The 13012-nt window shown below is 37.5% G+C and overlaps 1 protein-coding gene across 2 annotated transcripts in view; it reads left to right on the plus strand.

Annotated features, from left to right (window-relative positions):
• Positions 1-6366: 6366 nt before the first annotated feature.
• The window catches only part of Prp31 (pre-mRNA processing factor 31), a 262750-nt gene continuing 256104 nt past the window's right edge, over positions 6367-13012 (plus strand). The window contains exon 1 of one of the 2 annotated variants that reach the window (XM_090376998.1): positions 6367-6559. The gene's annotated coding sequence lies outside the window, so the exon portion shown is untranslated. The remainder of the gene's footprint in view (positions 6560-13012) is intronic. The other variant, XM_090376999.1, reaches the window with a different exon arrangement.

Genomic DNA, 13012 nt, shown 5'->3' on the forward strand with positions numbered 1-13012 from the left:
AGGAGTTTGGTAAATAAATTTGATAAATTTGAGGTATTGCTCAAAGCATCAAAGGCAGATATTGTTGGGATATAAGAGACGTGGTGTCACACAGATATAAGGAATGCAGAACTGGAATTTGGGGAGTACAACGTTCACAGAAAGGATAGACAGGACAGGAAGGGAGGAGGGGTTATTCTATTAGTTAAGAATCACATAAAATCCTAGGAAGTGAAACCAGTCGACATCGATGGACGGTGCAGTGTCGAGTCAGTTTGGTTTCACATAAGGATTGGGAGATCAAAATTGAGAGTAGGAGTGTGCTACAGGCCTAATGACTCTGAGAAGTATAATAAGAAAATGTACAGAAGAGTGGGCCAGTAAATCAGAGTCCTATAATGGGGGATTTTAATGTCCCAGATATTGACTGGAATTTGTGGGTTGGTAACTCACACACTAGCAAGGCTTTTGTGGATTGATTGGATGATTGTTTTCTACATCAGCATGTTCGAGAGGCAACTAGAGAGAGTAATACTCTTGATTTGATTATCAATAGTGATTCTTCATGCATTAAGAATCGGCAGAAAGAGGAACCACTAGGTGGCAGTGATCACAGTGTGCTGAAGTGGGATTTACTCAAGAGATAACTACCGTCAGGGGTAAAGGGAAGGGTTATTGCTTTCGTACAAGCGACTACGATGGTCTGAGACAGTATTTAAATTCTATACAGTGGAACCAACTGATGATATTACCAACAGCAAATTCAAAATGGGAAGCATTCAAAGTACTTATCTTGGAAGCTACTAGGCTTTACATACCAACCAAGATATGATGTTCAAGGTTTAGGCCTAAATGGATGTCAGATGAACAAATGAGACAGATGTCAGAGAAAAAAAAATGCATGGGATACAAAAAAAATTAACACTTGACAGAGAAGCCTATGATAGATATAAGCTGGTCTGTAACCAAGTTACAAAGGAGGTTAGGCAGGCAAAGGCAGATTACGAGAAATCCTTGGCAAAGGATGCAAAGAAAAACAGCAAAGAGTTCTTTACTTATGTAAACTCTAGAAGGAAGGGGATGAATCAGATTGGTCCACTTGATATCGAAGGTTCAACTGTTGATGATTCTGCTCAGGTAGTTAACAAATTAAATGAATATTTTACATTGACATTCACACATGAGGAGTTATTCATCAAGGGGAATGCCAGAGGAGTATTCAACTCTGTCAGTAAGCTAGATAATCTTGTAATAAATGAGAGTAAAGTGGAGAAGAAATTGTTGAATAAAAACACAAGAAAGGCACCTGGGGTATTAGCATTTAGCATTAGTAGAGGCATTTGATGCAAGAAAGCAAGCTTATGCAGCATCAGCCAAAAAAAAAAAACCCTCTTCCACTTCACCCCTCAGTTCGTTCAAAATACCTGTCCAGCTGAGCCTTAAACTTCTTTAGGCTATCAACTTCCACGACAAGGGATGGAAGTCTGTTCCACCAACCAACCACCCGCCCGCTGGCTAAAGGCAAATTTCCGCATTTATCCCACATCTGTCTCTCCTCAATTTGAATTTATGCCCTCTCAGGTGATTATTCTGAGCGAGAGGAAGAATCCCATCAGCATTGAGCATGATCAAACCATTCATGGCCTTATACACCTCTATTAGATCACCTTGCTGGTGCCTAGTCTCCAGACACTGTAATTTGCAAAACTTAAGCCTTTCTTCGTAAGAGCACCCCTATGTTCCATTCACTAATCTTGTTACCCTTCTCTGTACTCGTTCCAGCAGCCCTACATCCTTATTGAAATGAGGCCTCCAGACCTGTATACAGTACTCTAGGTGTGGCCTGACCATTGCCTTATACAAGGGAATAATCACCTCCTTATCCCTGCTAGAAAAATTCCTATATATCATTGACAATACACCATGAGCTACTTTTGCAGCCCGTCTGCACTGCTCATAGAACTTCATATCTGCCTGCACAACCACACCCAGGTCCCTTTCATTCTCTACCATTGTCAGTGTAGTACCACAGAGTTGATACGTTGCTCTGGGGTTGCTGTTTCCCATGTGTAGTACTTTACATTTGTCAATGTTAAACTTCATTTGCCACTTCTCAGCCCATCTGCTCAACCTTTCCAGATCCTGTTCCAGCAGTATAGCGTCAGTAGTGTCCTTGACAACACTGCCTACCTTTGTATCGTCTGCAAACTTCGACATTAAGCTTCATATACCCTCATCAATATCATTTATGAATACAGAAAACAATAATGGACCCAACACTGAGCCCTGAGGGACTCCACTAATAACATTAGTCCACGACGAGCAGTGTCCATTGATTACCACTCTCTGTCTTCTCTCCCTCAGCCACCCCTTTAGCCACAGCAGCAATTTGCTTCCAATGCCACCGTGCTCCAATTTCGGCAGCAGTCTTCCATGTGCAACAGTATCAAATGCCTTTCTAAGATCCAAGTATATAATATCAAACGGTTGGGCGGAATCTATCCAGTTATATTAAAGGAGGCAGCAAAGGAAGTTAGCAAACCCTTGCCCATAATTAGGACTGCTTCTTTGAACTCAGGGGAGGTACCCATAGACTGGAGATGTGCAAATGTAACCCCAATTCACAAAGGAGGATCCAAGGCTGACACAAGTAATTATAGACCTGGGAGTTTAACTTCTCTTCCAGGAAAATTAATGGCTGACACAAGTAATTATTGTCCAGTATTACTGAAGTATTGTCCAGGATCATCTGGACAATACTTCAGTTATAGCTTGGACACAGCATGGTTTTTTTAAGGGGAAGACTTGCCTGACCAATTTGATTGGATACTATGATGCAGTCAGAAAAGAGCTGGATACAGGGAATTACTTTGATATTATATACTTGGACCTTGGAAAGGCTTTTGATAGTGTTACACATGGAAGACTGCTGTACAAATTAGAGCAGTGTAGCATTGGAGGCAAATTTCTTCTATGGATAAAGGGGTGGTTGCGGGGGAGAAGACAGAGAGTGGTAATCAATGGACAACCCTCATCGTGGACTAATATTATTAGTGCAGTCCCTCAGGGTTCAGTGTTGGGTTCATTCTTGTGTTCTGTATTTATAAATAATATTGATAATGGTATATCAGTCTTAATGTCCAAGTTTGCAGACGATACAATGTTTGGCAGGGTTGTTAATGACACTACTGACGCTATGCTGCTGCATCAGGATCTGGAAAGGTTGAGCAGATGGGCCGAAAGGTGGCAAATGAAGTTTAACATGTACAAATGTAAAATACTATATATGGGAAACAGTAACCCCAGAGAAACGTATCCACTCTGTGGTACTGCACTGACAGTGGTAGAGAACGAAAAGGATCTGGGGGTAATTGTGCAGGGAGATATGAAATTCTGTGAGCAGTGCGGACGGGCTGCAAGGGTAGCTCATGGTGTCTTGTCCCTGATATACTGGAATTTTTCTTGCAAATAAGGGGCTGATTATTCCCTTGTATAAGGCAATGGTCAAGCCACACCTTGAGTACTGTATACAAGTCTGGAGGCCTCATTTCAAGAAGGATGTAGAGATGCTGGAACGAGTACAGAGAAGGGCAACAAGATTAGTGAATGTAACAAATGGTTGGTCTTACGAAGAAAGGCTTAAGTTTTGCGAATTACAGTGTCTGGAGACTAGACACCGGCGCCGTGATCTGATAGAGGTGTATAAAACCTTAAATGGTTTGAGGATGCTCAATGCTGATATGATTCTGGCTCTTGCTCAGAATAATCACCTGAGAGGGCATAAATTCGAAAATTCGAAGTGAGGAAAGGCAGATGTAGGACAGATGTGCGGAAATTTTCCTTTAGTCAGCGAGTAGTTGGTGGAACAGCCTTCCTTCCCTTGTTGTGGAGGTTGATACCCTAAATAAATTTATAACTCAGCTGGACAGGTATTTCGAACGAACGGAGGTGTTAAGTGGAAGTTTTTTTTTTTTGGCTGATGCTGCATAAGTTAGCTTTCTTGCATCATATGCCTCTACTAATGCTAATGCTAATGATAATGCTAATAATGGCAGTGTATTACTGCAATAGGATCTAGAGAATTTGGGCTGATGTGCTGAGAAGTGCTACTGAAGTTTCACCTTGACAAATTTAAAGTCCTGCCTGTGGGTACACTATAAGTAATCCCAGAGAGACGTACCAACTGAGTTGTAGCACACTTAGGGTGGTAGAGAACGAAAAATACCTTGGAGTTATTTTGCAGTCAGATATGAAATATTCTGAGCAATGCAGACAGGCTGTCAGAGCAGGTGAATGATATATTGGAATTTTGCTAGTAGGAAAAAGGAGATGATTATCCCTTTGTTCCAAACAATGGGTACGCCTTGAGTACTGTGTACAAGTCTGGAGGCCTCATTTTAGGAAGGATGTAGATTTGCTTGAGCGTGTATAGAGAAGGGCAATAAGATTGGTGAGTGGAACGGAGGGTTCTTTTACCAACAAAGGCTGAATTTTTGCAATTTGCAGCAGCTGGAGACTAGGCATGTGTGAGGTGATCTGATATAAGGCTTTAAATCAGTTTACCACGCTGAATTCGGATGGTATTCTTTCGCTTGCTCAAATTGCAAACCCGAGGGAGCATAAATTCAAATTGAAGAAAGACAGTTGTCGAATAGATGTGCGGAAATTTGCCTTTAGCCAGCTTGTATTTGATTGCTGGAACAAACTTCCATCTGTCGTTGTGGAAGTTGATATCGAAATAAAGTCAAGGAGGAACTGAATAAACTGTTAGGGGGAATGGATTTGTTTAATTTTTTTTTGTCTGATTCTATATAAGCTCATGCGCTTGCTTTCTTGCATCTCATGCCTTTACTTTTACTATTACTACTATTATTATTGTTGTTGTTCTTATATTATTTCTCCCTGATTGGGGGGGGGGGAGTGTTCCACTCCGTCTCGGATATTACTACCAAATACAGAGGACAGGGTGGTTGTAATGTCTGTTGTTACTGTCGGTTGAGGAAATCTGTGACTGTTCTCCAGGTGTTCAGGATTGTGAGTTTCTGGAGTTGTTGTAGGTGTTCTCTTGGAGACCTATTGCTCCTAGGCTGCCATGTAAATTGTTTGGTACCATACCGGTGGTTGACACGATGATTGGGATGGCTAATTCTTCTTGCATAATCCACATCTCTTTGATTTCATGTCTGAAATTCGTGTACTGCCTAATTTTTTCCTCGTTGTTTTTCTGGACCTTGCTAGTGTTCGGCACCGCTATGTCAATCAGGTAGGTAGCCTTTTCTGTCTTATCCACAAGGGTTATGTCCGGTCTGTTGTGCGGGATGATCTTATCCGTCGTTATGCCGCGATCCCAGTACAGCTTGTGAGTTGGGGTCTCTAGTACTGCCTGCGGTTTGTACTTGTAGTATGGTACACTTTCTTTGGTCAACTGGTATTTCCTTGCTAGCTTCTGATGTATTATCCTGGCTCGTGTTTATGAGTCTTTTCAGTCTGTGTGTTCACATTGCGCCCCGCAGTGATGTGTTGGATCGTTTCTGAGGCCAGGTGGCATCGTCGACATGTGTCATCTGACATTCCGAGCTCCTTTGAGATGTATTTTCTATAGTTTCTGGTGTTGATTACCTGTTCTTGGATGGCCAGCATGAATCCTTCAGTCCCGGAGAAGAGCGTCCCGCTTGTGTGTGCCATGCATTCGAAGCAATGGTGTCGATGTGATCTTGATGGAGGTCATTGTAGTGTCTTGTTTGCCATATTTCTATCTTCGTTGTCTGGTGTTACTCTCATTTATTGTTTCTATTATTATTATTATTATTATTATTATTAACCATATGGTGCGAGTAAGCCGGAGGCTTATGTTGCACCAGCCAAAAAAAATTCCCGAGTTACCCTGAGAGACAGAGAAGAATGATGATAACCTATTCAGGAGCCTGGGTATTCCAAGCCCATACTCACCAGATGTGACCCCCTTATTCCAGAGAATAGAAGTGCAATATGTAATTAGTCACACCCTCAAGTATCTTGATATGAACGGGAGACACTATTTAGTTTAAAACTTGTTTTAGCTTCGTTTTTGAAAAAACTGGGAAACGAAGTTACTTATTTGAAAATCCCGTTTATTTAGAATATAACTCTTAAAACCACGTTTTATTCAGAATGGAACTTCATTAGAGATTTTTTAAATTCTCAAAACAACGGTTTTCTGTTTAATGTAAATCATTCGCTCCTTTGGGGACGCTGTTGTGCTCATACACTGAATGAAAACCACTCAGAACTCAGAAGTGAACTACAAATCGTACTATGTTGGGGACTGTTGTTTTAATTAAGAAGTTATTTCAATTTTTGTTGCAATAAGCTGCATTATTAATTTAAAAAAAACGGAGAGAGAGAGAGAAAAAGCACCTCAATTTTAAGTTATATTCCTTTAATTTTGCCAAATGAGTTGGCTGTTGTATTAAGAAATCTATTCCGAAATATTCTGTTCTCAACGTTGTCCTTCAAGCTGGTAAGCGGCAAATGATTGAACCTTGTTCATAGGAATAAAAATATACCCACATTTTTTCGCTAAGCTAATAGCATTGTTTATGTAGGTATTTCCAAATTTGTTTTTATATTAATATTAAACTTATTAAATATTGTACTCCACTATTTGTTTGCAAAAGTGGTAGAGCTCATATGGCAAACCCAGGGTACTAAGCTGGATATTATTCTCTTTCTTGGTGATTCCTTTCTGCTGCTCTCTGTCTGTTGGTTGCTGGGGAAATTTTTTTTTTTTTTTGGCTGGTGGAGCATAAGCCTCAGGCTTCCTTGTACCACATGACTAATAATAATAAGCTGTAGAACTACCATACTACCAGGTCTAGTTTGATTTTAAGACCTAGGTTATTTTTAGAGTGTCTCATGTAGTGGAAGTGGTTGTCAATCCCCGGTGTAGTAAGCTTTTCACTGGTGGTAGTCCATGTGGTTAGCATATTGGTTTTCATCACAGGCTTCCAAATAGGGGATTGTGCAGGACAGGAAGAATTTCAGTTAAGGGTTATTATTGTTATTAGCCATATGGTGCAAGGAAGCCTGAGGCTTATGCTGCACCAGCCAAAAAAAAAAAAAAAAAATTCTGAGTTATCCTGAGAGAGAGAGAGAGAGTGTCAGAAATAGAAGGGAATAACCAAAAATCACCTTGTTAATTTGTTGGAGAAGGAACTATTTGTTATTTTTATTGGAACTTTGAATAAATGATTACACTGTTACCTCAGTTAATTGTTTATTCTTGTATTATAGAAAGAAAGTTTCTGTTTTTTAGAAATGAAAGTGTGAGATGTCAAAATTTGCAGATTATGTGAAGATAGGGAGAGTGGTTAATCATAGCACTAAGCACTGCCCCTTCAGGATAATTTGGACAGGCTGCAAAAAGGTTCAGAGGAGTGGCAGCTAAGTTTGAATGCAGAAAAATGCAAGGTCTTGCATTAGGAAATAGTAACCGCAAAATAACTTACCCACATGGTGGGGTTTGAATTAAATTTAAAACAGTAGGAGAAGAGAGGGATTTGGGAATTATTATTTTGGTTTAACATGAAGTTCTTAGAGCGATGTAGACAGTCAGCCAGGAAAGCTCATGGTGTCCTATTGATATTTATTGAACATTACCTTGTAGGAATTAGTGATGGCCATTATAGAATAATTTCTGTAATGTAGGGATTTCAATGATCAAATGAAATAATCAAATGATATAATTTAATTATAATGTGCAAATGATGTAAATGAATATCATTTTAATGATATTCCCAAATGAAATGATTGAATCGTATCATTTGAATGATATAATTCGATTATATCATTTATGCGATAAAATCAAATGATATCATTTGAATGATTTTCCATAATAAAATGAATCATTTGATTGATACAAGTATAATCAAAACAATCACTGATTTGCCATAATGGAACAAATCGATTAAGGTCTCTCGATTATGTCTATCACTAATAGAGATAGTGAGGTCATAATCTTGTTTTATGAGGCACTTGAAATACTGTAAGTATGAGGACTACACCTAACAAAAGATATCAGGCTTCTTTAAAGAGTCCATAGACAGGCAACCTGTTTGGTGAGGTTTGCCAAAGTGCACTCATATGAGGAAAGGCTTTGAATGTGTGGACTGAAAAGTTTTGTAAGTAATCACCTTACAGGGAACTTGATTTAGGTGTTTAAGGTGCTGAGAGGGGACAGAAAAATGTTCAATGTGAAGTATCACTTATAAATGACACCAGAACTAGGGGCCATAAATTCAAGTTACGGGAAAGGAGATTTAGATCGAACCATAGAAAACTATTTTAGCTAGCAAGTTGTTAACTAGAATAGGTTAACTTCATGGTTAGTTGAAGCTGATAGCAGGGAAAAATTCAAAGATCAGATGGATAGTTACCTATGTGAGGAAGGAGACATAATTCTTTATTTTTTTAATTTTTATTTTTATATATTTTTATTATTTATTTTATGCATCATTTTGATCTCTATTTAGTTATTTATTATATCTTTTATATTTTATTTTATGGTTTATTATTTATTTATTTTTTTGGCCAGTGCAGCAAAATGTGGTAGCTTGTTTGCATTTATTTGGCTAATACAAAGAATGTGGGATATCTTTTTCTTTCTTCATTGACTGTATTGTTTACATTTCATTATGACAGAGGTCAGAAATTAGATAACCTTGAAAAATATCTGGCAAATCTGTGCTGCAATTGTAATCACAGTATAATTGAGTTCCTGTCTAGGTGGTTCTGCATTACTTTATTAACCAGTGACTCCATTATTTTCCTTGGAACATAAGTTAAGCTAATAGGTATGTAATTATAGGTATGTAATTACTCCTATATTCCCCTTCGCAATTTGGGGATACATTTGCACATCTTCAGTCCTTAAGAACCTCCCCTTAATCTAATGCTGCTCCCATAATTATGGCTGAGTGTTTGCTTACCACCCTTTTTAGCCAAATTTAACATAATTGGATAGATACCATCCACCACAGATGCCTTTTTTAAGTCTGGCTTCCACAATTTCTTTTCCACTTTCCCCTTCAAATACCTATTCAATTTGTTAGCATGTGGAGCAGAATATCTACAGTTAAACCAGTGACAGAAAGTGGGCCAATGTAATTCAGTCCCTTTCTTCTACTGTTAATAAAAATAAGAAGTCTTTGCTGTTTTTCTTTGTGTTCTTTGCTTCTCGTAATCTTGCTTGCTAAGCTCCTTTTTGACTTGATTATAGACTACAGCCACTCCCCGACTTATGTAAGGGTTGCAATCCGTGGAACACTATGTAAGTTGGAATTTCCCTAAATGCTTATGCAGCACTTGCAACTATGCATGTTGAATTTGATTGAAGCAAAAAAGAAATGTTCGACGAACATGTAAATAGAATTTTTTCAATTTATTCAATTTTTTATCTCGTGTGCAGGAAAAATTGCAAAAGTGTACAAAATTAAAAAAATTTCAAAATTATAAAATTACAGAAAGAGAGAAGAGACGGGCATAATGTCAGCAAGTTTTACCTTTCGAGCATCGTTGCCAGAATTAACTCTCCAGCTGACAAGCACACCGCTGCAGAAGTTGAGGGCTGTGGAGATTTAGAAGGGGTTTTTTCCCAACACATTTTGGAAACCAGCCTGATGCTTGAACCTATTAAACCACCCATTGCTTGCCACGAACTTGGCTTGGAGTTTGCTGTATACTTATCCTTAATATTTTCATAAATACTTCTTGCTTTTGCTTGAATGGCTATTGGACTCAGGATCACTTGATTCTGAATTTGATTTTCCATTCATATTGTTAATAGCTTTTCCATCTTCGACATAGCACCTGAACGCTGTTTTGTGATCACTGTTAATCTTAAATGCATTGATCCTTTAGCATGTTCTTTTATACGCGCACTTTCCCTTAAAATAGCATTCACTGTTGAAGCAGCGAGACCTAATTCCATGCAACAGGTGACAAACCTTGTCCTGCTTTCTACTTCTTAATTAATCATCTTCATTTCGACTATGTATATATTAAGTGCTATAGCATCATAATACACAGCCATTTCTGAATAAACAGAAAATTTTTAAGGCGGCATCGTTTTAAGTTATATCTCATATTGTGAATACCTTCACAATGAGTTGCCATGATATTCGAAGTAGTGCAATATCACAGGCATCTCTCAACATCATTTCTTAATCAATTTTGTTCGTTTCCTAGCACTGCGAGCACTTGCACTTTCCATTGGTCCGTTTCCCTTCACCTTTGTAATAAGTAAATAGGAATGAAGAGAAGATTCTGAAAATTTATTTGTTTTTTATATGATTGAGGATTTCAGTGAAGGGGAACTCATTTTACCATAATACTGTAATGTAAAAACCCACAGAATTCCAGTTATTGATATTATCGCAAATGCAATAAGATTGAGTTTACTACCTGTTTATAAGTGGAAAGTGCAAATTGTTTTATGGCAGTGACCTCCAGATATGTGTCTATGTCCCTGATAGAAAAATATCACAAATGCGTTCAAAATTGATTCTTATAATGGAACATATGATAACATTGAAACTGTAGTGTAATTTCCATTATAAAAATGACCTTTTAGAGAGATAAATAACAGTTATATAGCGAAAATTTCAACTTCCGAGGTCTTGGAACGAATTACAAAAAAAACAAAATGTGTTGTTGGGTTCACATTGCAATTTTTCACGATAGATTTTCAGATTTTGCATTCCTATGGAATGCGAAATATGCTTCCATAATTTTTTTAAGTTTGCACTGGCTGGCAAAAACTTACGAAAAGTCAAATTTCCGTAAGTCGAGTATTACATAAGCCAGGGAGTTCCTGTAGTTTATATCTATCATGAGCTCTGTATTACCTGATAATTTTTCAGGTGATACAATTTGGTATGCAAACTTTAGTAGTCACTAGGGATTACTTCCCTAAATGATTATCATTTACTGTATGCCGTGGGTAATGTCATCAGTTGGTCTCACTGCATAGTATTTAAAAACTGTCTGAGACTACTGTAGTCACTGTTGCTAAACCCCTTCACTTTACCCCGATGTTGTCTTTAAGTAAATCTCACGTCAGTACACTGTGATCAATCACTACTACCCAGTGGATCTTTTGCCTCCAGATTCTCAATGAATGAAGAGTTGCTGCCGATAACAAGAGCAGGAGTATTGCTTCTTCTTGTTATCTCTCTAATATGCTGCTGTAGAAAATGGCTGTCCAATAAATTTACAAAAGTCTTGCAAAAGTTGGTCATTAACACACAAAGGTGTGTTAGTGACCAACCCACAAGTTCCAGTTAATATCTGGAAAGTTAAAATCCCCCATTATAAGGCATTATGATTTACTGGTCCATGCTATTTTTCTGTGTAGCTGTTTGTTACACTCATCACAGTAATTAGTCCCATAACACACTCCTAACCCTTTGTTTTCCCAGTTATTATGTCACATCAAACTGAAGGCACAATATGGCCTTAGCAGTCTTTGTGCCCTTAAACAACATGCCAACCAACATCAAACTGACTCGGCATTGCACTGGCTACCCATGTTGACTGGATGCACTGCCTTAGGTTTAATGTTTCTTAACTAAGAGCATAAACCCTTACTCCTCACCCCTCCTGGCCTTTCTGTACACATTGTACACCTCTATTCAAATTCTGAATCTCCTATATCTGAGTGATACTGTTTCTGATATCCCAGCTATGTCTGCTTTTTATGACTTAGTGTTTCAAATTCATCAAATTTATTTACTATGCTTGTTCCTAGCATTAGTGTACATGCTAGTATTCGTGTACCTATTCTTAGTTACCCCGACACAGCCCATATATTTACTTGTTCATGATGTACCAATAGTAGGGCTTGAATCCCCAAGCTTTGCTTTCCATGCTGGTTGCTTTCTCTGATTTGCCTAACAGTGTCTTCGTAGCATCAGCAAATATCCTTGCACCCCTTCTATTTAAGCATTTCCTATCCCTGTAAAAATAGTCTGTACATAGTACTTTATAAGAATTCATAGTACTTTGTAAAAGCACTATGAAATTCATGAATATAAAGACAGGTTATTGCATGTTTACATTTTTGCGACATAGTCTACCACAGTACCTCTGATGGTTAATTTGTTAATGAAAATGAGCAGAAAAAAAAAAAAAAATCCAAACAGTTTTATTATATTTGTGGCGAAAAGCTAAGCTTTTGCAATAAAGATAGAAACTTCGTCACCAACTATATCACAATGGTGAGATGGAGAAAAGCCACATTGAGGGGGCGGAAAAAAGATGGAAACTTTGTCTCCGACTATATTACGATGATGAGATGGAGAAGAGTGAAATCTAGTAAACGTGACGGATTCTCTTTCAGAAATTCTGTGAGATGGCAGCTATGCCAGCTATGAATCACTTACCACCAGTTTATCCATCTTTGTAACTTGCATCTAATGGCACATTGCTCTAATTTAATTCCTACTATTAGTTCACACTCTCCCTATATATACTGTATTTATATATCTTGTTCAAATTTTCAATCGTTAATAAAATACTTTTTATTCATCCACTCAAGTTCAAATAAAATTTTTTTAAACTTGTAGTGGATGACACTTGATGTTAATACAGTTTTTTCAAATATTAATTCATTAATTAAATTTAATTAATTAATTTTAGTTTTATATGGGAGAAAAAATTTCTATAATATAAATTTAGGAATAAAATTGAAATCAACAAGCAGTAGCTCAATCGGTAAAATGCAAGGATTTCAGTATTTTTCACGTGAAGGTGAAGAATGCGAGTTCAATTCTTGTGAAAATCAATAATTTTTTTATAAATTTTTGTTATTCATCCACCCAAGTTCAAATACATTTTTTTAAACTTGTAGTGGATGACACTTGATGTTAATACGGTTTTTTCAAATATTAATTCATTAATTAAATTTAATTAATTAATTTTAGTTTTATATGGGAGAAAAAATTTCTCTTATATAAGATATTTAGCAGGATATAAATTTAGGAATAAATACCATCAG

The sequence above is a fragment of the Mastigoproctus giganteus genome, chromosome 7, assembly GCF_048544385.1.
Source record: "Mastigoproctus giganteus isolate SK-2022 chromosome 7, ASM4854438v1, whole genome shotgun sequence".
In the NCBI taxonomy this organism is placed as follows: Eukaryota; Metazoa; Arthropoda; class Arachnida; order Uropygi; family Thelyphonidae; genus Mastigoproctus; species Mastigoproctus giganteus.